Source organism: Desmodus rotundus, chromosome 4 (genome assembly GCF_022682495.2).
Source record: "Desmodus rotundus isolate HL8 chromosome 4, HLdesRot8A.1, whole genome shotgun sequence".
Classification (NCBI taxonomy): Eukaryota; Metazoa; Chordata; class Mammalia; order Chiroptera; family Phyllostomidae; genus Desmodus; species Desmodus rotundus.
In genome coordinates this window covers 76,989,496-77,017,143 of record NC_071390.1, presented here as the reverse complement: position 1 = coordinate 77,017,143, position 27,648 = coordinate 76,989,496, and the positions used below count along the sequence as shown (strand labels likewise).

At 40.9% G+C, this 27,648-nt stretch overlaps 1 protein-coding gene and 1 pseudogene across 17 annotated transcripts in view; both read left to right on the top strand.

Annotated features, from left to right (window-relative positions):
• PARD3 (par-3 family cell polarity regulator) overlaps positions 1-27,648 on the top strand; it is a 715,988-nt gene that overhangs the window by 142,222 nt on the left and 546,118 nt on the right. The gene's annotated exons all lie outside the window — the stretch shown is intronic.
• Positions 572-26,689, top strand: LOC139440868 (protein kish-A pseudogene; annotated as a pseudogene).

Sequence of the window (27,648 nt, the reverse complement as noted above, 5' to 3'; positions counted from 1 at the left end):
TGTGGGATTGACCCTAAGGCTGGCCTACTGTGACGATGTGCTCTGACCCGAAGTGTACGAACTACTGTGCAGGTGCTGACCACGCAAGGCGGAATTTGCCTCAGCAGGGTCTGGTGCTTGCTGAGATCTCACTTTGGATATGCTGCTTGTGAAGCTTATTGGATCCTGCTCTGCTCTTGTCTGGAGCTGGCCACTGGGTGTGTTGGTTCTGGGCCTTTTGGGAGGGACTCTGGTGCATGCCAAGGAAAGATGCTGCCTGTGAATGGCTCTGGGGAACCTATTTGGAGTTACAAGCTATCTACAGTGTGGTTGCCTCTGCTGGGCCTGGGTTTGCACAGGGAGGATAAAGGTGCACACCAATGCCAGCTTTTACCAGAATGGGCCTGGGGGAGGGTCAGCAAAAGTCTGAAGGCACCCCGAGATCCTCTCTGCCTCTGTCTCCTCCACTTGCACACTGCCTCTTATGCTTAGTCACTGAAAGAACATCTGGCTGTGCCTCAGGAGCCGTAAACTCCGCAGGGTGGGACAAAAGGGACTTCATAGGTGGGGCCATTGCTTTCCCCATAGAAAGATGGTGTCTGTGGTATGGGAGACTGATGCAGCACAGGGATCCTGGTGGCTATCCCTACAGGTCCTTTTCCAGAGCCAGAAACCCCAGACTTTCCTCATGTCCCTTTGCCCCAGCCCAGGGTAAGTGGCTGTGAATGAAATTCTGTGCATTGTCCCTTTAAGAGGGTGCCTGTGTCTCAGTGGATTCCTGCTTCCCTGGCAGACAAAAAACCCGCTGCTTTTCATAGCCAGATATTTTGTGGGCACCTCTTTCTGGCTTTGGTGCTCTGGACTGGGGAGCCCAGCTTGGGGTTTAGATCTTCTGCTTCTCATGAGGGAACTTGGCTGCTGAGGTGTCCATCTGGATCCATAGCCACTGTCCTTAGGAGTGAGGCCAGCTTTTTTTATGTGTCCACCCTACCAGTCTTGGTGTGGCTTCTTCTACAAATCCCTGGTTACAAGACTTCTCTTTACCTGGTGTTCACTTGGTTATTCAGGATGATTGTTCTGTAATTTAGTTCTGATTCCAGTTTGATCCTGGGAGGAGATAAGTTTAGCTTCCACCTACTCCACTGCCATCTTGGATTCCCTAATTTTACCTTGTTTGGTAGACTAGAATGAATTTGAAACCAGAGGAAATGTTAAATATTATGCTAAAGGCATGAGGACCTAACCCTTAGTAATAATAGTTGAAATAACCTTGCATAACCATGTTTCATATTTTATATTTCTCTTCTAAGAATTATGAAATTTATTTTTCCTGGAGGGAGAACTATGAATCCTATAAATACAAAGAAAAAGATGTTTGTGGATAGTTGGACTCAGTTTATAAATGATTTTTCAAGTCAAAACCTACTGAAAGCCTAAGCTTTTCAACTATTTTGTAAAACCAGATTGAGAAGGCTGTGATAAGCCTAAGTATTTGAGCTGTTTTGAGGTATTTTTATTTCAAAATACTCAGTAATGAAAATCTGTGCTTTTGGTTTTAGGATGTGATTCCTGGATTTTCCAGCAGAGGTCATTGCCAGTTTATGATTGAGCATAATGGCTGGCCCCTGAACAAGCCTGTGCCTGCAGTGCTTTCCAAAGGAAATAGGTCTGAGTGTGATGTGAAAGTAGATTTTATTTTAGAATGCTGTCATGGAAACTATTATAGGTGTTGTAATAGCATGTGTAAGGTGTCTCAGAAGATAGAACTGTTTGCTGCTACCTAGATTTACTGGAAATTTTAGTTAGCTTCTTATCAACATGGGTACTAACCTTAAAACATGGCTTGGTTTTCTGTTTTGCTTTCTCCCCTGAACTTAATTTGAGTTTTATAAATGAAATTTCTCTAGGTATGAAGTTAGGGGACAAGTTTAATTTTTGGTGTGATTTTAATATGTAGCAAAAAGTAAGTATGACAAATCCATACTGGTGGCTTCATGACTTCCTGTTGAGTTTTAATTGTTCTTAAATTTCAAGTATTTCTTAACCGGCACGGATTCCTGGCAAATGACTGCATTTTAAATGAAGAATTGGACAGCCTAGTGAAGTTCACTTTTCATCCTCCCTTCTCCCCCCAGTGTACAAATTACCTTTCTGTGTTCTTTGTCTATCTGACAAAGAATCTAATCTTATTAGATTCTGTGGGCTTAGAATTGCCATTGCTTTCTTCAATATAAGAATGGTGGGGGCAATTAATGTACGTTTGTGTATGTGTGTATGTTATATATAGGTACATATAGATACAGATACATTTTTGCTGGTTTTTCAGATAAAAATTTTAGATAATGTATAGACAGACATGTCTCCATTTCTGAGATTTTATATTTCATGCCTGCAAACTTTATTTGATGTCCATAAAATACCATTGAATTTTTAGGAGAGATCACTTTATATGTTCTTAGGCCAACTTTTTCTCTTCTTACATTAATTTGTGTCAGGCCTTTTCTCTGTCACTTATTTCACATCTTTTTTTCCCCCTCCGTGCTAGCTGTCTCTTTGGAAATGCTGTGCTGGCAGCATCCACTAGAGGGCAGCACCACCGTGCAGCAGAGGTGTGTGTGGCTTTTCAGTTGGCAGGTGCGAGGGGCACTTGTGAGAACAAAGCACATGTTTACTGAAGGCAGAAACCCCCAGTGACAAAGTATTGTGAATTCAAATACACGGTTGGGAAATTCTCAGAGTACTGGTGGCTGGTCTCTACTGCAAGGCCTGTTACACATGAGCACTTGTGGATGGGGGTGAACTAAAGGGCAGTGGATGCCTAATTGTGGAACTTCCAAAAACTCTGTGGCAGGCCTTTGATAGTGAGTTCTTTTTTATTGCTTGGATACTTATGAGACATAAAAATAAAAGTTATTGGGAGAAAGGTTGCTCTGGCTTCATCTTTGTTTTTGAAAGGAATGGAAAGTGCGTGCAAATAAAGGCATGTGGATTATTTTGTCTCTCTCGCAAGAAACTTGCTCATGGCACCTGAATGAATCCTTGCTAACAGGTTTATTTCATGTTTTGGTTTCTGGAAGGGAGGTGGCACAAAACTGGAACATTTAACTATTGAATTTTTACAGAAGGGTGCACTATACAATTAGGTGTGTTTCTATATAATTTCTGTAACTTGTGTCTTAGACTTTATCTTGATTTTGAAAAAAATTATTTTTCAACTACAATTGACATTTAATATTATTTTGTATTAGTTTCCGGTGTACTGCATAGTGGCTCGACAATCCTATACTTTACAAAATGTTCCCCAGACTTTGTTTTGATCTTAAGTACCTTTCTTTCAGGTTTCATGCCTTACTTTCAGCTTTCTTACTGCATAATATAGGGTTTTTAATGTGAGAAGGCTAGGCAAACATTTGTCTAATAGGTTTTTATAATATGAGCAACTGCAAAATTCTTCCACCCTCAGTTTTCATGTTTAACACACTTTTTCCAAACCCTGCCTTGCCGCTCCTACCCCCGCCTGCCCATCACAGCCGCCATGCCAACCTGCCCACCTTTTCTTTATGTACTAATCCTCTACTCTAGCATGTAGGCGAATTAACACAGACATACCCCATTATGAAGTAAGGCAATTTATTCTGCTAATTGGTTGACAACATTAGGCTTGATGGGAGCTGGCACTTTATTTTCAGCATCACTATTCCTTTGACCCTTGGTGGGATTTTTATTTTGTACTCTGCCTCGCAGATGCACTTGTGCAGTAACTGTCGCAGTTATTTGTCTCAAGCTTTCAAAGCCTCTCACCAGCAGCCTCCACAGACTGGGTGGTGACATTGGATACAGTACCAGCAGGGAATGAGCGTCAGAGGAGTTGGACCACCACCAAAGGTCACGAGGAAAGGAGGTGTTGGCCACGGGCGCTGATGGAGGAGTGGGCCCCCGTGGAATGCAGTGCAGGCTGAGGCAGACCTGGGACAACTGAGATATGGAGGCGCCCGTTCCAGGGGAGTGGTGCGGAGGGATTGTATGTGGATGTCTAGGGACCTAGGGCTGTTCGTTGGTTTGGGTTAAGCTGTTGAAGGCCTTTAACACATGCAGAGGCTTAGGTTATCATTCAGGCAGAGTAAGAAAAATCATTGGAGTTTTAAAATTTTTTTAAAGAAGAACAATTAAACTAAGAAAATGAACTCTTATCATCAGTAGAATCAAACCGATGGACTGTGATGTGGTGTGGGTGCGCATAGACTCTGTACCCATCACATCTGGGCTTCAGACTCCACTTTGCCGCTTGCTGTCACATCAGTGACCTTGGGTAGTTCCAGAAGCTCCCCAGACTTGGTCCACTGATCTGTCTACTCACACAGCTCATGTGAAGATTGTTAAGTTGTATTTATAAAAGCCCAGCACAGCAGCTGGTACAGTCCAGCAGGTGTCACACATTTGTTTTCCTTTCCACACCATACTTTACAATTGAATTGATAGAAAAAAGAATGAAAACAAATATATCTACCATTGCCTACATCTTGGTTGACTGACCTCAAGGAATGAATAGTGTAGCAGACTTGATGGATGTGTTTAGGATAATAGGTGATGTAATTTTGAGCCTTGGCTCTGTACCAGGTACTGTTCTAAGTGCTTTGTTATCTTGTTCCTTTTAACAACACTGTCAAAGCTGGGGGACTCCTAACCACTGTTAGCCTCAGTTTACCACTGAGGTCACTAGGAACAGTTAGAAAGGGTTAATAACTTTGTGTGTTGGGAAAAGAAAGAGTCAGGACTCATGTCCACTGTCTGGCCCCAGTGCCCAAGCGTAACCATCGTGCTCAGGGCCTCTCACTCACAAAGGTAGTCCAGAGCTAACCTTGGTGGAAATGAACTTACTAATACTTTCTAGGTACAACTTGAAATACTGTGTGTGCCTTTAGCATTTTTTCTACGAATGTAATGAATATGAGCAATGTGGTCGAATACAAGCACCCGTGAGGGAGAAGCCTTTATTTAGTCCGTGACACTTAAGCTTGAGCAAATCACATCACAGCTGTGGGCCTCAGTTCTCCTTTTAGGAGCAGAGTTTTAAATTGGGACATTGTCAGGGTATCTGAGCTCTCCGGAACTACAGTTAGGAGTTACTACCTGGGAACCTAATGGAGGAACATGGTCTTTAAGCAGGTGTTGGACATTGAAGCAGTGTTGTGTGTGTTGCTTCAGAAATACCATCTCAGCATGGCCCTCACCCCTTTCATATCCAGGATGTCACCTCTTTCCTTTCTGAAGCCTTTCGTTACCAACACTACAGCTTCCATCTGAAGTAGAAATCACCCAACAAATCGAAAGGCTCCCAATTCTGCATATGATATTTTGTGGCTTTCTTTCTATTTGTAATATACTTGAAAGCACCAACTATATTTACTATTTTTTATATTACAGATATGGGCATATCTGTAAAAACAAAGCTTTTCTGAGTTACATTTGGAGTGTTTTTGTTTAGTACTCACTGTGCATGTGAGGAGACCTTCAGCCTTGTTTTGTTTCTTCTTTTTAAACAGAACAAGTCTTACAGTCCTTGTACTTCTCTGCTCTCAAATCTTTCTGTTCCTTTAAAACCTGTTTTTTTAAAATTGCAAATGTAGTTCATGCTCATGGAAAGGGAAGTATGTAAAGTAGAAAATAAATAAAAATGCCCTAAATGCCACACCCCTTCCCTCCTGTGGAAGGAAAACACAATTATCTTTTTTTGGGGGGGGGCATCCTGCTGGAAGTCTCTGTACATATATGAACGTTTCAAACACACCCTCCCACGTACACGTGTTTTCTGCTGTGCTCACTGTTGTGCCAGTGTCTCTTGGATGTGTTTCTACATTAGCAGATACAGATTGACTTCATCTGTTAACAGCTCCTTAGTAATCAGGAGATAATTTCCTACAACTCCCCTATTTATTGGGTTTTTTGTGTTTTTTTTTTTTTTTTTGGTTCTAAAACAAGATGCTTTGGACACATTCCCATTGTTCTTCCCACAGCACTTTCTGTTCTCCGTGATCTTCCTGTTCTGCTTCTTTTAGGGAGAGTTTTGTCTACCAACACCACTTAGCATTTTGTAGTTTTTGGTTGCCCAGCTGTTAAACACTACCTTTTTAATTAGAAAGGGATTGGTCACAGAACTAGAGCTGGAACGAGACAGGCAAATGCTCTGAGAATGGAATTGAGGGTCAACACACAGAGTTGTAACCTGTTATTCAAAATCTTGAAACTGTAGCCTCCAACTCAGGAGAACTTCTTGGGATGACCGTTCTGTTCTGCCCAGTTGTTTGGCTAACAAGTTGGGCTCCCCTGTTAGAACTCCACTGCTGCCTGGGTTCTTTCTTGAGTTGTCTCTGGCTACAGGGCTCTAGTCAGCATGTAGATTTTTTTTAATCCCCACCCAAGGATGTGTTCATTGATTTCAGAGATAGATGAGGGGAGAGAAAGAGAAAAAGAGAAAAAAACATTGGCGTGAGAGCAGTTGCCTTGTGTACGCACTCTGACAGGATTGAACCCACAACCTAGGTATGTGGCCTGACCAGGGATCAAACCCAAAACCTTTTTGGTATATGAGATGATGCTCCAACCAACTGAGCCACCCAGCCAGGGCACCATTTAGATTTAATAGGAAGTAAAAAGATGCTCAAACAATCCTTTAAAAAAATCATAATCAAAATTATAATTGTCTCCTTATATTTGAACCAGTATAAATATTATAAATGTTTTGATATTACAGCTTGATAGGTTTATTTCCTAGAACTCTATGCTACCATACCAACAATTTATATTTGTGTATAATCATTATCATTAGCTTTTAACTGCATAATGTTCTTATTTTCAAAATGTATACCTTTACCTAACCCGTTTCTAATTTCTCTCTAAATTAGAAGCAGCATTTCTGAGTTTTTTACCTGGTGTAAAAGCCACAGAAGCTGGTGTTGGCGGCATTATCTGTGATTATCGGTGTCAAATGGTGCATATCCCACTTACTTCCTTTTGTTTCCTGTAAGTTTTGTGTCAGCCCTGTAAAGCCAAAGGTAATTTCTTCATGTTGAGTAAGCCTAAAGCACTTACAGGGACAGCAGCCCCTCAGCCTCCTAACGGATGTGTTGGCTGTGATGGCTCTTTGGCACAGATTATGGAGTTAGATTCTGGGTGTGGGCAATTGGGGGCAAGAGTTGACCCACGGAGTGGAATAAGTCAAGTCAGTAAATAGCCAGTTGCTGTGGTCTTAATAGATGTGCTTGTTTTCTTTTTTAGCTGACTGCATTGTGAATTTTTAAGTCTGTCATTGATGTTTAAATAAGTGTAAGTGCCTGACCCTTTCAAGCCAAGTACCAGTTCTGTGCTACGTGAAGTCAGAGCAGTAGGATTTGCTCTCTGTTTTGGCAATTCCTGTGATGCTGTAGGTGTCAGCTACCTGAGCAGACACTGGGGGATGGTCAGGCCCTTCACTGGCACCCTGCAAATAGAGACTGAGGCGCCCAGAACCCTAATGCCACCATCCATCCCCTCCTAAAGGTGAGGCTGACTCCTGGTATGGGAATGTTCTCTTCACACTTGTGTCTTGCTGCTCCCCTTACTCTGATCATTGTGCTTGTCTTGGCATCAGTGACCTTTTCAGGCCATATGTAATTGTGTGTTTGTGCCAAACTTAGAAGAAAACATGTTGGACTGATTGTTGGAGGGCAGCAGGGGAAGTTGGTCACATGGACGTCTTGCCTCAGGGGTTATTCAGGCAGTTATGAAAACTTGTCGATTTGTATTTTGGGAAACAAAGATAATGGCTCCCAGAAATCACTGGGTGTGTGCACACGCATGTGCACGCTTCCCCTCGTGCAGTCTTGCAGAGAGAGCCTACGTGTGTACAGAGGTGCCCAGGCTGGGCCGGTGCCTGTGGCTGGTCATGCAGTTGGAGGTTGGGAACCAGGACATAGGAGGGAGCAGCTGCTGCCAGTGGGGCCGAGGACAGCCTTGGTCAGGGCGGTGTGGCCATGGGTCAGACCTTTACGAAGCCAAACAAGACCTGGAAATGTATGGAGGAGGGAGTTTATTTTTCCAGTTTTGGTGATTGGGGACCGGCATAAGGAATGGAAGTATTTTTATTTTCTAAAATCTTGAATTATCATTGCTGTGACTGCCATTTTAGATCTGTCCCATCTTTTCTCTCCCCACACTCTTGTAGTTCGATGGGCTATGTGTTTAGGTAGCTTAGGTAGGAGCTGGCTGCTCATTTATCTATGGAGTACAGACCAAGTTCAGCTGACCACAGTGGGGGCAGCTGCATGTACCCTCATGTATTTAATCTCACACATTAGATACTTAACTAAATATCTACATACTAAACATACTCTATTTAAATAAAGTATTTAAATAAACATCCTCTACCTGTAGTATTTGCTTAGTGAATAAATAAGCACTATGGACTATTGACCTTAGGAAAATGACAAGTTATTCATAAAATAGTCTTAAAATCACCTAGTGAAAGCTGAGGGTATTGAATATTTTGGTGTTTGTTGTTTTAAACAAGTCACTAAATAGGGGGCATGGCAACCAGACGAGGTGTTTTATCTCAGACATTCGAGCTACTGGGCGGTCTCGTTAAAGGGTCCCCAATAATCAGTCTCTGTGTACATGAGTGAGAAAGGGTGGCTGGGCCCTCTGAAGGCTTTCCTCCAGCAGGTCAGGGCAGTTTCCTTTCTGGGGCCATGGTAAGGAGACGCTCTGAGCAGCAGAGCAAACATACTGCCGTGTCTGTACTCACTGACTCTAACTCGTGTGTCTGTGTGTGTGTCTCTGTGTGTGTGTGTAAATTAAGGAGGGGAATCCCCCTTTGTGCTTTTGGATTAGTACTTTTGTACACACAGACTGAAAGACTTCCTCTGGTTTTGGGCAAGGGCTGTAAAGAGAGATCACATTAGTATAACCTTTGCCTCGTAAGGTGTGGATGAGTGCCTTGTGGTCGGAATTTAATTTTAACAGGTTTTATCAAACTGCTAAAAGATACTGAAAATGTTTAATGCGAGCGTCAGGGGCAGTGAATCCCACGCAGGCTTGTTAAAATAGACGTGCACAGTGCGTGGGTGCGCGGGGCACGTGCTCCTGCCCGGGGGGCTTCGCGCCCCACTGGCCTGCGGGGTCTGTACTCTCACCTCATAACTCTGTGATAGGAGGTGGCTGGTAGAGCCGTGCTGAGGGAGGGGTTTCACACCCTCTCCCCCCCTTTCGGAGCAGGGTTTAAAGACCTGTTCTTTTACCCATTTGTAGGTCTCTTGGCTTTCTCAGGGATTTAAAAAAATTATATTTGAAATATATAGTTAAATAATATTAGTGTCACCTGTGACCTTGAATGTTGGCTTGTGAACCCTACCATCTGTGATGCATTTTTCCTTCTGGCTGTTCATTTTTCCCTCCCCTTTCAGCTTGTTTTTATTGACCTCCAGTTTCTCACTGTCTCCTTTGCCCAGATCATACGTTTAGGATGCTGGTAGGCCCCCCTCCCCCGAGCACCCTGTCTCCCAGGCCTCTTTTGGGCAGGGCTCCGTATACCCCCCTCATTTAAATCGGGTTAGTGGACTTATGGCCCTTATGCCAAATCACACGTCCCTCCCCACCCCTATTCCTTCAGGCACTCCTTGTGGCGGCTGTCATTGTGGAGTAGCAGTGACAGTGGCTAAATGGCTTGCAAAGCTTCAAATACCTACTGTCTGGCTTTACAAGAAGAGTTTGCCAACCCCTGCCCTAAATCATTGCAGGTGTTCAGTAAATATTACTGAATTAATATATGACAAGTTTCCCAATCAAGTTTTACTTAATATGGAAAGAAAACACCAGTGCCTGGTGCTCGAGCTCCTTGTACGTCCTATATGTAGCAAAGATGCATCGGAGTATGCACTTGAGTTCAGTACACAAGAATATATGATCCCATCGCCTCATTACTCTATGCAAATTTATGTGAACTCCCACGCAGCACCACACAGTACCTCTTGAGGAAAGGGAAGAGTTGGGGAAAAAAGGCACTGGAGTTTGGAAATCATCCCCAAGGAGCATGGACTCTGTATTCAGTGATGCTTAATTTTGGTTGTGCCAGCACCTGGACAGTTGGGCACTTGAGGGCAGGGCATGTGAGCTCCTATACCCTGTCCTGTCTGGGTTTCAGATTGAAAGGTGGGTTATGCCCAGGTGGAGAGCTGGCTGGTATGTGTCCCTCATTTCCTTCTGAAATCAATGATCTTATTTCCCACGTGAAACTTAAAAAACACCTTCAAAGTCCTCATAGATGTCCTGTTAGTTTTGTAGGGATGCCAAACCAAAGGACCAAAAACTGGGTGGCCTAACAACAGAAATTCATTGTCTCACGATTATGGAGGGCAGAAGTCTGCAATCAGGGTGTTGTCAGGGTCTTACTCCCTCTGAAGTTCTCTAGAGAGGATTACTCTGCACCTCTTTTCAGCTTCTGGTGGCCCTATGTGTTCCTTGGCTTGTAGATACGTCACTCCAGTTCTCCATTTCTTCACATGGTGTTCTCTCTGTGTGTCTTCCCATTATTTTTCCTTCTGTGTCTGTCTCTGTGTTCAAGTTTCCCCCTTTTAGAAGGATACCAGTCATACTGAATTAGGGTCCACACCTGTGACCTCACTTTAATCTAATTACCTCCGTAAAGTTCTTGGCTCCAACTAACGTCAGTCATGTTCTGAGGTACTGGGGCTTCAACCTATATTTTTGGGGGAGAAACACAATTTGGTGCATAATACAAGGTATTGCAGATCAAAATAATTCAAAAGAGTGGCCTCGAAGGTGGAGTTTTATAAAAATATGGCCCATGGAAGGCAACACGTAGAGAGCCTTGGACGTGATTGCGTAGGCTTTGTAAGTGGGCTCACGTGGGGATTACATTAGTTACGACGTCTGTGTTTGAATGTGTACTTCCAGTCAGTGCTGTTTTTGGATGTGGTTAGAAAGAAGGTTTGAAAGCTTCTTGAAATTATAAGTAAGCACAAATGTGTTATATGTGAGGACCAGAACCGTGTTCTTCTCAAGTGTTTTGTCATTTTCTTGGCTAATTTTCAGATGTTTATATCTAAATCTAAGTTAGAGCCCTCAAACCAGTTAGAATTTTCTTCTTGATTTTATATTTTAGTCATAATATATATAATGCGCACTCTGTGAGTGTTTGCAGAGAGTCCGTACTACCAAGTGAAGAGTTACAAGTTAATCACAGAATAATGCCTAAGTATTTTGCTCTGTTTCTGTTTCCTTACCCTGTTCTTCCTGGAAAGAAAGATTAAAAAGGACAAGCATTATTGTCATAGAGATGATGAGAGTACGAGAGATAGAGACAGAGAAGACACGTCCCCCACACTGAGAGGAGGAGGAGAAAGGAAGGAATCACACACAAGGGGAAGGGGGGAGATCTCAGAAGGGTTGCCAGTGCACCTGCCACCCCACTCAATGACATGTCTGAGAAGGAGCCTTCAGAGGAGGTTTGTGTCTGCTCTCCCCTCAGACCCCACTCCTGGCTCCCCTGTGTCAGCATCTTGCTGAATGTAGTTCCGATGTTTACATGTCTTTCCCCCCTGGTTATTTTTCTTGGATCTAAGATACATGTCTTCTTTTAAATGTGTATGTGATGGGTCTGTTAATGATCCTTCAGCATAGGCCAGTGGGAAAATGTTTTAGGCAACCAAACCAAGAACAGTGTGTTCCATTGCTGGGCAGTTTTAAGAGTTCTAAAAAGATGATGTTGAATAGACAAGGTCCTAGCCACATGTCCTAATTTAGGTTTAAGAATTTATCCCCAAATTAAGATAGGGTTCTGGCCAAGTTGACTTAATCTTACTTTGAATCTCCTCACTGTTTTTGAGATTTGAAGTTAAGCCTCTCCCTACCCTTATTCAAGTCTCATTAAGGGGAAATAGCTAAGCTTGGATTTCTCTAGCGTCAGCTTGGATATTAGACCAAAGCACCATCACAAGCCCAGATACCTGTTATGTGTGTGCACCTGGAAAGGGACTCTTCCCTCACCTGGGTTTCAGTAGTAACCAAGGCTTACACCAACAAGTGTGCTGGTAATGTGGTCTTCAAGCTCCTTTCTGATCTTCATTTGCCTAATGTTGTTATGTGAGAACAGTGATTCCTGGTGCCCTACCCTTAAGAGTCATTAGGAGCCTCTAGGAACTAATAGAATATCACATGAACATGAACCACTTCCCAAATTTAAAAGAGCACAGTGAGGCCTTCGTGGACTCTCAGTGGGTGCACACTGCCAAGCACTGTGAGCTCTGCAGTGTAACCCTTCAGGGCACTCATGCATCTTTGCAGCCCAGAGATCAGAGCTGTCACAATAGCAGTGAGCACATGGCTTGGGGCGAGTTCTGTGGGCCACTGTGTGTCCGGCAGGGCAAGAAGGACACTTGGATTTGGGCCGAGGTTGTCAGCAGGCCTTTACGGAGGAGATTGAGCAGGGATCTGGGGTTGAAGAGTGGGCTGGGTTATTAGTGTTGCTAAGATGTGCCCATTTGAGGTTTTTTCTGGTCCCTTTTGGTTAACTATGGGAAGTGTGGTCTTTTAGTTTTCCTTTTAACCCTTGTTTTATTAAGATGGTAAAACACTCTTGTCCCAGAGGTTTTAAATTCAAATGCCTTGTTTTTGATTAAAGTTGAAGGTTTTAAGTTATTTAAAGCTGAACATAATTAGTTAAGGGAAAAAGTTTCATAGCCCATTAAAAGATGCGTAGAAAATTCCCATTTTGGTTTAGTAGCACTGTTAAATAATGCATCTCTGGTGTGTATCAGTAGTCATGCCTGGAGAAACCAGGTCTGCTATAAATACATGTTGTCAGACGTGGGGAAACGCAGTTCCTGTGCGGGTGGGAGCAGCCCCCGGTGGTGTTCCGTGGCTCCTACTGTATGTGTTAGCCACACGGTGCGTGAAAGTGTCAGTTTTCACTTCTGGGCTGTTGAAGCCCAACTTACATCCCCATATGCTTCTGTGTTTTGGTAGAGAACTCTCGGGGTAGATTTTTTGCTGTTCTATCATTTTTCTTACTCTGCCTTAAGGGGCAGAAACACAAGTTTCACATATGACCAGCAAACTCTTAAACTCTCACACATGGTTGAAGGGCCAGAAGAAGACTACCACCAGTCCATTTGTCAGGAAAAAAGGAAATAAATGAAAAAAAGTTACTGAAAAGCTCATTTACACTCCTCAGTGATCATTTTGGAGGGTTATAAGAAATAAAACTAGTGTGGAGTACGCCCTGTGTGTAAAAGTCACAACCCAGCCAGTGCTGTCCTGTCATGCGTTATTTTGTCTAGCAAAATGATCTTGTTTCTCAAAAAGCTTTTTTGGGGGTGGGTAAAGGAAACTAAGTAGCTGACTGAAGTTTATCCAATAGTTTATTCACCATAATTTATTTATTTTTATGTATTCCGATGGGGCTAATTATAATCACTATCTTCTTTACAGATACAAACTCATTTTTATCTCGTAAGTGACTTCTCACTCAACCACAGAAGAGGGAAAAATACTCTCTTCTAGTTAATCTTTTTTTTTTTAAAGATTTTATTTATTTATTTTCGGAGAGGGGGAGGGGGAAGAGAGAGACACACAAACATCAACTGGCCCGCAACCCAGGCATGTGCCACAGTGTGGAATCAAACCGGTGACCTTTCGGTTCGCAGGCTGGCCCTTAATCCACTGAGCCACACCAGCCCACACCAGCCAGGGCTGTAGCTTATCTTTTTGTGACAATTTTTAAAAAATATTTTATTTTTATTTTAATTTTAGAGAAAGAGGAAGGGAGAGAGAGAGAGAGGGAGAGAAACATCAATGTGTGGTTGCCTCTCACGTGCCCCCCACTGGGGACCTGGCCCACAACCTAGGCGTGTACCCTAGACTGGGAATGGAACCAGCGACCCTTTGGTTTGCAGTCCAGTGCTCAATCCACTTAGCTACACTATCCAGGGCTCTTCTTGTGACAATTTAAAATGACTAGCTTTGGAGGTAGAAGTTATAATGTAGAATTATTTTCAGAAATTTCAAAGAAGGAAACATAATTTCCTTCCAAACATATAATTTTGTTATTTGATATCTCCATACTTAATTCATGATATCTGGAGGCTTTGGTTTTTAATTTAAAACAGCAATAGCCTGCAAACTTAAAATAGATATTTATATACAAATTATGGAAAGCATATATAAATCTGAAAAAATGAAGTTCTTGAGAATAAGTGATGATCTTGGGTTTTTGTTTCTGGAGTGTTTTCCAAATTAAGTTCTATAATGTATCTTTCCTTCCATATGTCTCTAATAAATGTGTAATGTCGCCCTGTTGGAGTTGTTCTATTCTCTGAGTTTTCAGCAAGGAATGTGGTCAGATAGAATATGAGTTTGGGGTAAAGTAAAATTCTCTAACTGAAGTAAGTGTAGGAATGGCCACCTTTTGAAGAATCTGGTTCTTCTACTGAATTTTATGAAATGTGTGGAAATTAAATAATGAATAAATAAATGATTGAGATTCATGTATTGATTCAGAACTCTCTTCACTGTGCACTGTGGGTTGGATACTGCTTTTATCAACATGCATTTTAAATTAAGATATATTTAGGTTCATACCATGAAGTAAGTAAAGAAGAGAAAAATCTGACATTAAAAAATTTAAATCTGTGTACAATATGACTATATTTGTCCTTATTGTAATAGCCTGTCACAAAAACTTCAAGAGAACACAAACATTATGCATGCTTCTTTAGAATGTAGAGTGTTCAAATAAAGGTTAATATAAAGTTTGTGTGTAGAGGTGTGAAGATAGAGGGCTCTTCATTTCAGCTCGTAGTGTGGAGTGAGGTGTCGGGTCCTCAATGTGTTCTAGAGCTGCTAAGAGTGTACAAATATGTCATGCCTCTAGTGTGAAATGTTGGAAACTACGGATTCTTCAGTGTGTCTTGCTAGATGAATTCGTCTTTTGGGCAAACCTTAGAGTAGAGCATTCTCCACCTGCCGTATTTGCTCAAAGATTTCTTGTTGGTGTGTTGAGAATGTTCATGGCAAATGGTGATGTGAGTTTCCCACCCCCCTCCCCCCACTTCTAAGATTTGAGTGCTTCTCAGCTCTTGTAGTTTTCAGAAGGAATGAGAGTTGGTTTACTGTTAGTGATTCAGCTTTGAATCAGAAATTTCCCACTTATCTGTCAAGCTTTTGAATCTGTTTAATTAAAGTGTCCTGTAATTGGAAGTTTTATTTGTAAAAGTTTTAAGCTGATAATGTGCAAGCAGAACAGAAATACACGAAACAAATTAGATTTCGAGGTTGATATACTCAGTCCCAATTTCATTTTGCTGTTTAATTCATCAAATAGCCCCATCGTTTTCTTTGATTGTCTTTTTAATAAATTAGGTACATTCCAAATTAAAGGACAAATTTATGCTAATGTTGATTTAAGTTTGTTTTTGTATGAGGGTTCTATAAAAGATTTTGTTTGCAAAATGCGTTCTCCTCCTGTTTTAGACAGTGAAATGGAGGAAGAGAGGAAGCTTCTATTTCTCAAGTTACAGGACTGATAAGAGAGTGGTGGCCGGTGGTTCACCTTAAATACTGCCCTGGCATCGAGGTACGTGCCCAGTCACTGAGGAAGGAGGGAGAGGTGTGTGTGGTGCAAGTGGGCTAGAAAGTGAATGCCTCTGCCAGACAAAATGTTGAATAGGTGAAAATGACGCAATCTTTGGCATAAAGAAGTCAGTTTTATTGAGATCCAATTGAAAGTAGTCAGTTAGGGTGATAATGTAGCTGAAAAGACATTTGAAATTTTGAAATGTCATGTTTTAAACTGTCTCATCTCTTTGTTGATTTAAACATACATTTGGTTCATTTTGGCTCTGTTCTTTTTTGGGTCCATTTTCTTTTAAAATGGGATCACGGGCATTTACCAGAGTTGTATTCTTCCTTTTCTGAGTTTTTACTTTCTCATTTCTACGCTAATTGTGACTTATTTTGTCCCTGTTTTGGATGTGTTCTCACATGCTGGCCTCAACTGGTGCAGGAGTTGAGAAAAGCTATTTTTAGTGGGGTGGAAAATGAAAGTATATCAATTTTTAAAGATGTTTCTGAATTTTCAGACAAAGCCAAGAATTTCTGAAGAGCTTGGACATTTGTGCATTCTATAATGTGGGCAGGTCTTAGGTCTAAAGGCTTAGGATTTTATTCACGTTCTTTGTTCATAGGTCATTGTTATTGAATCACCATTGAATGCTTAATAAGTCAATATAATTGTTAAGTTCTTAACATTTTAAAATAAAGAGTAGGAAATCAGAATTTAAGAGGAGGTGATACAAGAGTTGTGCTTCTTTTTTCTGAAAGCCCTTGGGTTATGGGGTACAAAGGTCCATTTTGAGGATCCTTTGTTGTGACAGACTTTTTGCAGCAGAGAATGTAGGTGAGTACCAATATTTTGACAGAGGCCATAGCTAAAACTTTAAAATGTTTTCCTTTTTTAAAAAATTTCAAACTAAATTGTGTTTCTTTTAAATTTGATTTCACAGTTTTATCCAAACTAAGAAATAAAAAAAGTTAAAAATAAAAATTTAAAGATACATGATTTTGATTTCCTCAGGTTCTCTGTGTCCCTGGAATATAGCCCTTTATTCTTTCAGGGTAGCTGTCTCTTTTCTGAGTTTAAATTTACAAAACTGGTACTATTCCCTTCTCTGTGTGTAAAACAGTTAGTTGATTGTGGTCTATTGAGTCAGAGTACTAAGTTATTTATAGACAAATTGAAATATACATGGTCCCCCACAAGTAATGTCCCTTTTTTATTACAAAATCTTTTATTACAAAATCATAAGCATGTAACTGTGACATAACAATACCACACTCAAGCATACCATATGGCATTTTAGGTGGAATGTTCAAATGAAAACTATGAATTATTACACACATATCATTACCTACCAATCACACTCAAGCATGTATTACTTCTGCCAGACTCTGTATTTAAAAAAACTTGTTTTTAAAAATTTATGTAAAAATGTCAACTGGTATTAAAATGTTTGTTTTAAAGATTTTATTTATTTATTTTTAGAGAGGGGGAAGGGAAGGAAAAACAGAGAGAGACATCAATGTGTGGTTGCCTCTTGCATGCTCCCTGCTGGGGACCTGGCCCTGCAACCCAGGCATGTGCCCTGACTGGGAATCGAACAGGCGACCCTTTGGTTCGCAGGCTGGCACTCAATCTCCTGAGCCACACCAGCCAGGGCAAAATGTTTTAAATATATATTAGATATTATATTTTGAGTATGATTTAAGGAAAGAAACGATGTGGGTACAATTAGATAATCTGTTATTAAATGCTCTGATTTTCTTTGAACTTTATAGTTTTTTGTTACCTTTTCTCTGTCTTCTGACTACCCATTGTCAGAGAACATGATGTTCTGAAGTTTGCTGTCCCCATAGCTTCAGCTCTTACTGTCTCCATCAGAGCCAGTTCTGAAGTAATTTCAGCGGCTCCTGCATTTCCGTCTGAGAGAGTACGTCCTCTGTCCCAGGCAGTGGAGCCAAAGGAGAGAGAGGCCATGGACTCAAATGACTTAATGTTGGTTGACTTTAAATACCAGGAGCACTGTTTCCATGAAGAAACATAATTTTTTTCTTTCCTCCAAATTTAGCTCTCTGCCTCTGAAAGCTAGAGCCAGCATGCAAACACACACACACCAGTATGTGTGAGCAAGTGTGCATATTCTTACTTTTCTGTGTTTATATACTTTTCCTGTGAGGGTGGCCTTGTAGTATATTCTTAGCAATTGCTGTAGTTTTAGTAACTTGTATGAATTTGTTCATAAAAGACTCTGCTGACCAGTGGAGCTTGACATTATAAATTTGCAGCTTGTGATACAATGATATAACATAAAGCATATTTAAAATAAAAATTAACAAAGCTTCTGGAAAAGGATGCAAAATGGTTTTTGCACATTGATCTGAAATGGTTTCTTCCATAAACCTGGAACTCCAGAAACTTGGTAACTGATCCCTGGAGAATATTGGACTGAAAACTGTTTTTAAATGTTTTTTTTTTTCCTATAGGAAATGAATTTGTTTGCCCTTTTCCTGTGGTGCCGTATTGTCTGACTTTTCTTTCTATTATAATAGGCAGAAAAAAATAAGGCTGTCTGTTTCCTAATCCTCTGGATGCTTTGTGGTACTATGCTGTGGGGTTGAATAATTATGATTAATTATAAGCTGGACGATGTGCATTTCAGAGAGTAAATCATAATTAAATAAAATTTAATGATTTTCATGTTGTGCTGCTGGTATGTATTTATGATACATGACTGTTATTCTTACAAGATATATTCTGTAATTGCACAGATGTTGTTGAGCTCAAATTTTAAGTGACAAAAATTTTTTGGACTGCTTTCTAATGAAAATGAATTTTATATTTATTTGTATTTCACAGACTATATCTAAGAAAGGTGAAAACTAATAGCTGAGTCAAAGAGAAAGCAGGTGATCAATAGTACACAGGTGTACTATTAATCAGTTTAATCAGGGTGCATGTTGGCTTTTTTGTGTATTGTTCATTTTATATGTCATTTTTTTTTAAATAAAAGTGCAAAAATAAATTTATGCTAATGATTTAAAATACTTGTAGTGATTGATCAGTTGTGGGTTGGTTCTAAGCATGCCTTTAAATTCAGAAAGAAGGTTATTTTATGTCTTGGACTTTAAGTTATATTTATTAATATTTGTACTGGAAGTAGTTTTGGTTGATTTATAGCTACCTATGTGAGTTTAAAGTTTTGTAAAGCTGCTTCAAAATTAAATACATTAACTGAGAAGAGTTAATACATTACTTTTTTTATTAGCCTGAATTGGCTTGATTATTTATTTATTTATTTACTTACTTACTTACTTATTTATTATTTATGCTATTACAGTTGTCCCTGTTCTTTCTTCCTTTTCTCACCTCCACCCAGCCCCGCCCTCTCCCATCCCTCAGTCAATGTCCATATTGTTGTCCCGGTCCACAGGTGATGCATAAATAAATATTCTTTGATTAAGCCCTTCACCATCTTTCATCCAATCCCCTCTCCTCTCTGGCAGCTGACAATCTGTTCCATGCATCTGTGCTTCTGTTTCTGTTTTGTTCATTAGTTTATTATGTTCATTAGATTCCACATATAAGTCAGATCATGTGGTATTTGTTTTTCACTGACTGGCTTGTTTCGCTTAGCATAATAGTCTCCAGTTCCATATGTGTTGTCCTAAAAGGTAAGAATTTCTTCTTTTTTACTGGTGCTTAGTATTCCATTGTATAAATGAACCACAGCTTTTTTATACACTCTACTACTGACGGGCACTTACACTGTTTCTAGATGTTGGCTATTGTAAATAGCGCTGCTATGAATATAGGGGTATGTTAATTTTTTACTTAAGACTCATTAGTATTGTGTGCTCAGTTTGCTGATTAAGCACTTTGTTATCTCTGTGCTAGTTGTTTTGTAGGCCACAATTACTTAGTCATTTCACTGGCAAGTTACTTGTATGTTATACTCTTACTTTTCCCAGAGTGAGAATGGCCCACCTTGCAGTGTTGGTATGATGTTTAGCAATAATAATTTCCATTCATTATGTCCAGCACTAGACATTAGAATTAAGATGCTGTCTGTATCCATTATCTCATGAAATGTTTTCCAGAGCAGGACCTCAGTCATCAGAGTTGCCCGTGATTGACCAAGGTTGCACACAAACCCTAGGAAGCTGAGTTAGGACAGTGCATGGAGAGCACCCAGCACGGTGCCTCTCACACTGTTGCTGTTGTTACAAATGCATAGCACTTATTTGGGGAACGTGCTAAGGAGCTGAAAACTTATTTTTTTAACATTACCTGACTTATGCTTTTCAAAAATCATGGTTATGTGCTTCCTGAGGGATAATTTCTTTCAGACTAATAGGGAGAATGAGGATATAATTAAGGATATTGGGATATATCCTTATCCTGATAGATATTTAAAAAAGGATTTTATGTGTTAAAATTGTGTTTAATTTTTATATTTTTAATGCATAGCTTTAGAACCCTTGGGCCTATCTATACATACCTTGATTATACCCATGTTCGTGTGTAGCTTACACAGTGTATTTATAGATGCATACTATATTTAAACTACTTCTAAATGTTTAGTCACTAAATTTGTTTTCCATCTTTGTGTACATGGATTAAAATAAGTTATATCAGTTTTTAGTTTCCTCATCTCCCCACTATTTGATTATGAAAATCTGTATATGGAACCTCAGGAGTGGTGGGATTCTTGTATGTCCAAGATCCAGATTTTATTCAGAACCTCCTATAATTTTATTCTGATTTGCCTTCTTAGAAGTTCATAAGGCAGAAATTCTGAAAATGGTATTAATCTTGTGATTTGTCTGGTCATATTGGCACCAGGGAGGGGATTCCTGCTCTCCCTCAGGATAGAAATCAAGAGAGGAGGCCAAACAGATTCAAAAGAAGAGATTTTCAGAAAACTAGGTGGAGAGAAAGGAGAAGGGGTGGGAGCTGGATGTGTGCAAAGAGCTGTCCCTGGGACTGCTGCTGGGTGTGGCTGTAAAGAGCTGGGTTTCTTCAACAGTCCAAAGCTGTGATTTCTTTGCTCTCCAGGTTCCTGCCCCAGGTGGGGATCTGTGGCGCAGGCTTACGGAGAAGCTCTTTGGGGAGTGTCTGAAGAGAAACTTTCAACTTATCTAAGGAGAGGCTTAAAAAAAAAAAACTAAACTGAAGAACATTCTCATCCACTTAAAAGAGGCTCAGCTTGTCTCAATAACTGAAATTAAATTTGGTAGGGCCCTAGGACAACCTAGAATTACTCCCTTACGTTGCTCGTCCTTGCCTTACTCAGGACGGGAGTCCTCTGTGCTCCTCTTCATGGCAAGGCTTTCCTCCAGTTCTGCCTTTCAGTTTTGTTCAGATGGTGCCTCTGAGTGTTATACTTTCTTGTAAAGTATTTCTGTTATTTCCACGAAAATGTCACATTTGACCAGTGTATTTTCCATTTTTATTTTGAGGACTACAGTTATGTAACAGGAGACTAACCTCGCTGTTAGGCAAGATTATATTTTTAAAATACCTGCTCTAAGGTACAAAATTGTGATGGAAAACATTAACATTTGTATTACCTGTACTTGAATGTAAGAATAAACCTATTCTCATTCTGCCTAATTCTAGAATCATGATTTTCTTCCATTTTTAGGAATAAATGAATTTGTAAAGCATCATGAAAGTATATTGATTTCAGCTCTTCTAAATTGTTCAGGGACTAGCATGTTTTTAGTAACTAGTTCTTGTTAAAAGAGAAAAGAAAACCGTACTTTTTTTGGTCATTCCATGAATATATTTCACTGGTGCTGCTTACTTTCTAAAATCAGAAAGAGTTAAAAATCTCCAAGTATACTATCAACACACACATACAGCTTAGCTAAGTCAATTAAATTTGCAAATATAAATAAGCAGTGGGTATTTTCTAATTGTTCCATTGGGTAGCAACAGTTTGTGAATCCTAGAGTTACTCATATACAGTGTTGAGCAATTTCATCTAACTCAGAATCAATAAAGATTACGAACTGAAACAAAACGCAGTCAAAGAATAATTCCTAACATGCCTAGCATGTTCTAGGAACTCCATGGATATTCTTTAGTCAATGAACATAGTTCAACCATGATCATACTGATTCCTTAGAATTTTCCTCCCATTCGTTCCTGCTACAGACATGCTGTTTTTCCTTTGATGATGTAGCGCTTTTTGATATATTTGAGAATTCCCCCAGAGGTCCTCTGAGGCTGGATTTCTGTTAATATTGTCTGCGTAATGATTTAGTTGTTTGAAGAATGTCCTGTTCCCACATGCCCAGCCAGCTTTTGATGAGTTCTGCCCTTTTCTGTTGGTTTTCTCACAGTGACACAATCTGGCATGTATAGCCAGATTTCTATGTTAGCTGATGGAAAGGTTTGAAGAGCAGCCAGTGAGACAAACCAGACTCTTACTCAAGAGCAGCCTCATAATTTGCAAAGCACAGTAGAAAATGAATGTGCGCACCCTTTGTTCATAAATCAAGAATTTCAAGACGTTGACCACGGAGCTTAAACCAAGTGTGGGGCTGTGTGCTCATGCCATGGTGGATGGCTTGTGCCCTGCTCCTATTCTCAGACAAATGAAAGCAACCCTCCCTGAATGTTTCTCACAGAGCTTTGATTCTAGTGCCTGAGAGCAGATGAGGGTAGGGTTGACTTAACTCTGTCCATTTTAAGTCTCTGGAGTTTTCCTTGCTAGTTCACCCCTGGCCCTCTCACTGAGGGCAGAATGAGTTCTTAGGGGTGCCAGGTGACACACACAGAAATGTCCGATAGGTACCTGGAGATGAATACACCTTTGTCTCCCTTTTCTCAATACACTTGTAACAGAAAAAGGTTGATAAAAACAGATATGACCTATGGTCAGCACTATTCAGAATCTGTCATTTCCATTCATACGCCTTTCTCTCCCAATATCTGGTTACTTTATTATTCAACTGGTTTTTTTTGTTTGTTTTTGTTTTAGCTGTTAGACATTAAAAATTCCTGTTGTTAGCCCAAAACCCATCACACGAGCGTCATCTTGGGAGTGCTCTCAACCTTATTATTTCTAATATGATGCTGAAATGGTGTGCGGGTTTTAGCACATTTGTATATCCCCTGGAGGATTGTTTGCAAATATGAGCTGCTTTTGTTGTGAATTTATCTGTAAAGTGATGGAATTTTTATGGTTGTAATGTATCTGGAGTAATGACTGTGTGGGTGGAATAGGTTAAAGCTCTGTTCATTTTGAAATCTGTAAAATGCAGAAAATTTGGTCCTGCCTTTCAAGAAACTTAGATTGTCCCCTGAAGAGTAAGCTTTGTGCCAAGGTACATTTGTCAGGTTTGCCTGTCATATTTCTGGACAACTCCTTACATGTCCCAGCTGTGTTAAGGCTGTACTATTGACACTGTTAACTTTTACAGGAATGTAGCTCCTTTACCACTGAAGACCCACAAAAAAACCAACCATCCAAGAGAAATCTTGGAAAATCACGCTCCACAACATGCTAACTTGATAAAGGGAATTAGATCAGGCATATTTTCTTCACTTCTACCCTCATCTTTCTCCTCCTCCTTTCTCTTGCCCGTTTGAGGTACCCCTATTCCCACACTGCCTTCCCCTCCCACCCCAAGCATATACCTTTAGACACCCTGCCCACATGTGTGGACATGTATGATTTCTCCTATGAAACTCGGCAAGATGAATGAGAAATTACATGTATTTGTTGATTGGCTGGTCAGTTTCATAACTCTCACAGAGGTCTATTTCCCTTAGGCACATGTACTTTGCTTTTTTTGTCTTTGTGAAACAAGGGAGTTGGGGGAAAGCTCCAAAGTCCAAATTCAGGATTGATTCCGAAGAACTGACTTACAGCCTTACTCAAATTCATAAGAGCTTTAATAGGAGAAACTGATAGGGGAACACAAGAGTTAAAGATTATAGCTTCAGTTGTAGCTGATAAGCTTAAGTGATTAATGCATGTGGAAAGCTGTTATTCCAGGAACTGTAATACATGACCTCAAGACTCCAGGAAGTTGACAGCAGTTCAGTGTTTGTGCCCCAGGGGGTCTGCAACCCATGTTTGTGATGCAGATGAAGAATTGTTGATCAACAGGAAGGGTGATGTGGCTGGGGCTTCACCAGCTTCACTGTGTCTGCCATTTTCAATTTTCAGAGTCCGTTGACTAATCTTGCTGCTTATATGTACCGGTACTTATATCTGAGCCTTGGCACCCAGTCTCCTGGACAGAAATAAAACTGGGTTGTTGGGTATATTTTGGAAGTGCGCCAGAATTGGTGACTGGAAGAGTCCTTATGTTGCATTAGGCTGTATAGTGATCGCCTTCAGCATCCTCTTCATACGGTAGCTTGGAAAAATACCTGAATTTAATTCCCAACAGATTTCAATATAAAAAGGGGGCTTACCTACAGAAAATAATGGGAAGAATGGGTAACTTTATCCCTGAACATTGAATGAGATAAATTTCCAGCTGTGGTTTTCTATTTTGTTATTGGACCAATTGTTACAGAACAGACCTGGGGGGTGGGGCAAGATACTATTCCTGAATGGACTCCCCTCTCCTGGGGTCTCCCTGTACTAGGTTTGCCTTGCCCTCCACCAGGGAATTATAGTTCTCAATGTCAGAGATTGATGAAAAGGAAAGGAACTATTTATTCAGAAGTTATACAGACTTAGAGTAATGACTTAATGTTTCTGTTAAAATCCCAAAGTCCCTTAAAACACTCATGAACACACAGTGGTTCCTTCCCCCCTTTGCCCAGTCAGGGGTACCGTATATCAGGAAAAGAAATAGAAGTCTGTGGCTCAGCTAGCTTCTGGTTCTTCCAATAATCCATGCTTGGCTGCTCAGCCTCCCATGGTTCCCAGCACCATCAGCTCTGTCACCAGGATCTCCAGTTCTTAATCCAAGACTACATGGCACCTTCTCATGGCCCACCAGCAAGAGTCCTTTCACCCCTTACTTTCCTGCAGTGTCTCTCTTGCATTCTTCTAAACTGCTAAGAGAGAGCTCTGCATCACTGCTACATCTTGCTTTCCTGTTTCCTAAGCCATGTGGCAAAGGGAGCCCCAAAACTGTGGGGTTCCAACCCATATGGCTGCCGTGCCTGCGTTTAAATCCTGGCATGAGTCTTCTTCTGCAGCCCGATTCCCAACTCCTCCCACAATCGCCTATACCTGCCAGCATTGTGGTATTTTTTCCAGTTTTTCTGGGCTGCCATAGTAAGTCCTATGGCAGTAGTAGTGGGCATGGCCCGTGGTATGGAGCCAATCATCTCCAAGCTCTCACACAGGTGCTGTAACCAGGGGGAGTTGCCTCCCCGTTACATCCTGGGTTGAAGTCCCTCCCATCTCCCTGGCTCAAAGCATGGCCACAGCTACTTAATGTATCTATAAAATCAGAAGTTACGGATACGTTAAATAACCATTTTTTTTGGTTATTTGCAAAAACTGTTGATATGCAAAATAACTCTCAATGGCCCTGCTGCATTTGTCCCATCCCCCAGTTCAGACTTGTGGGGGGGTGAGGACATCCTGTATTTTTAATATTTCCTGGACATCCTGAGTTCCGGACCCCAGTACAAATCCCTCTTTGGGCCCCCCCTGGCTGCATCCTGTTACACAATGTTCTATATAATTGGGGTATAGCCATTTAATATTCAGAGAGTTTGTAACAATCATTCTCAGTACTGTCACTGCAATACTGCATTCTGCAAATGTCATTTTGTTGGGTCTGATACCAGTTTGTAGTGAGGTATCTCTAAGGCACATAGGAGAAAAAAAATTGGTAAATTATTCAAGTTCCTTTCACTGTGATTTGGAAGTGATATATTTTTATAGAATGAGATTGTATATTGGACTAGCTTTTTTATTAGGAGAAAAAGTTCAGTTTGTGTTGATAAAGATTACATTCACATTTAATAACACTTGCTTTACTTCTGGCCACACCATTTTGAGCATTAACCAAAGTACCTCTATTCTTAATGAACTCTGCAGTTTATTACAAGCATTTAAACTATTTAAAGCAAGCCTGTGCAGTTCTAAGGAGGAAGATAAGTGAGATATGACTTAAGAGTAATATTGGGAAAATATCCATATTTAACATAAAAGGGTTTAGAATAGCTGACTGGCATAGTAGCCTCTGCAGCGTCTCTGGTTAAATATGGATAAATGTCTCAAGCATAAATTTGACCAGCCACCTGTCATTCTCTAAATAAAATTACATTCTTAAAATAAAAAAGAATCGTTGGTCAACAGATACAGCAGTACTGGGAAAATTGCAGCAGGACTGCAACCCTTATCTGATTAACCTTTTCCCCAAACCCCTTACCTACCCTTTCTTCTCCTTATAAAAATGTTGGCTTAAGATGAGACGTCAAGGCTGTTTTTGCGGTATGCAACCTGCCACCTCTCAGATTGCTGGCATCTGAATAAAGTGCCCATAAAGATTCAATCGTTGTTTCTACTTATGGGTTCTGATAGTGACAGGCAGCACGAACACTGTCTTTTCTGGTTGCATGACTTATGTGCATGGCCAAAGCAGTTGCTGCTCCCAGTGGTGGCCAGCCAGGAGGAATCCACACCCCTCCCAGGAGCCCCTTTGTATAGGGGGTTAATAGTAAAACCATATGGTGGGTAGTCCCTAGACCACCAGAAAGGACAATGCATTCCTAAGTCAACAGATAACATCAGGCAGTTATCACAGTCTATACGTTCATTAACCTCCTTGCCGGGGGCATGATGTTTACTTTTGTGCAGCATTCTGGTGTTCTGGGTAGTCAGCCAAGCCTGAGGCTACAGAGGGTTAAACCGAGAGTCCAACATTTCCCAGACACCTTAGGTGCTGGAGCCAAATCACACCTAAAGTGAGTTCCCCTACAGAGGGAATCAACCGTGTGATTTCAAGGCAGCCGTTTTTGGTGGGAAAACCAGATGGGTTTTGAATTTGCCATTCTTGAAGGTGTTGGGGAGTAAACACACCTTTGACTCTCATCACCGTCCTACAGGGTTTGGGTATAGAGGAGTTGGGGGCATATTGGACCATTTTCCTTCCCCTTATTGTGCCCTCTTCTCGTTGTCTTCCATTCAGCTCAGAGCAGTGGTCTAAAGCAACTTAGCATCTGCCCAGTGTCAGGATGGGCGGGGTAGAACACAATGGCAGCCGAACTACAACCTGGAAGAGACAGCTGACGTCAAACCAGGGAACCACCAGTGATAGATTGCCACTTTGTTCGAGGAAACCAGTCCCTAGCCCCCACGAAGAGAGCCAACCAGAATTTGGTGCGTAAAACCCTGCCATATTCCCTGCTTGGGCAGGACTTCCCCGACCCGCTCTGTGGACCTGAGATTCTCGCCCGGGTGCGCAAACCCCAGTAAAGCTCTGTGCTGCCTAATTTTGTGGCTGATTGGCATTTCTTCCTTGGCGGAGCCTAAGAAAACCTTTCACCCACCTTTCTCTTTCTCCCATGACTCTACTTGTATATTTTATGCTTACTTTACATTTTATGTTTTTCTGTATGTTTATGTTTTTTGTATATTTTTATGTTTCCTTCCTCAATTTCTTACCCCCCTGCCCTCTATTTTCTATCTTGCTGGGATGGAAGATTTCAGCCTCCTATACTGTTTACATACTTCTGGTTAGGAAGTCTTTGGTAAAGAAGTGAGTCATTGGGATCCTTCCTCTTTGCTAATTGCTTTGATAATTGAGGTTCCTTTCTGAGTTTTGAACTCTGACTGACTTGGGAGCCCCTTTCCCCAAACACAGGGGTGAAATCCCCATCCTGAAGTGAGTATCTACTTTTCAATATGTTTTTTTATTTTTTTGACTTCAGTTTTGTGTTATTTTGGAGGAAAATAGGCTGAAGGGGCAATCTTTGCAGATGAAACCCAGGCAAGTTCATTTTGTGGTTGGGCAAAGAGCATTAACCCCTGGGGCTCTTGGAATGTGTCAGGTCTTTTCTGCCAAGGGCAAGACGCCATTAAGGACAAAGATGAGCTCTTAAGGGGAACAAGGATGCAACTTTGTGAACACCAG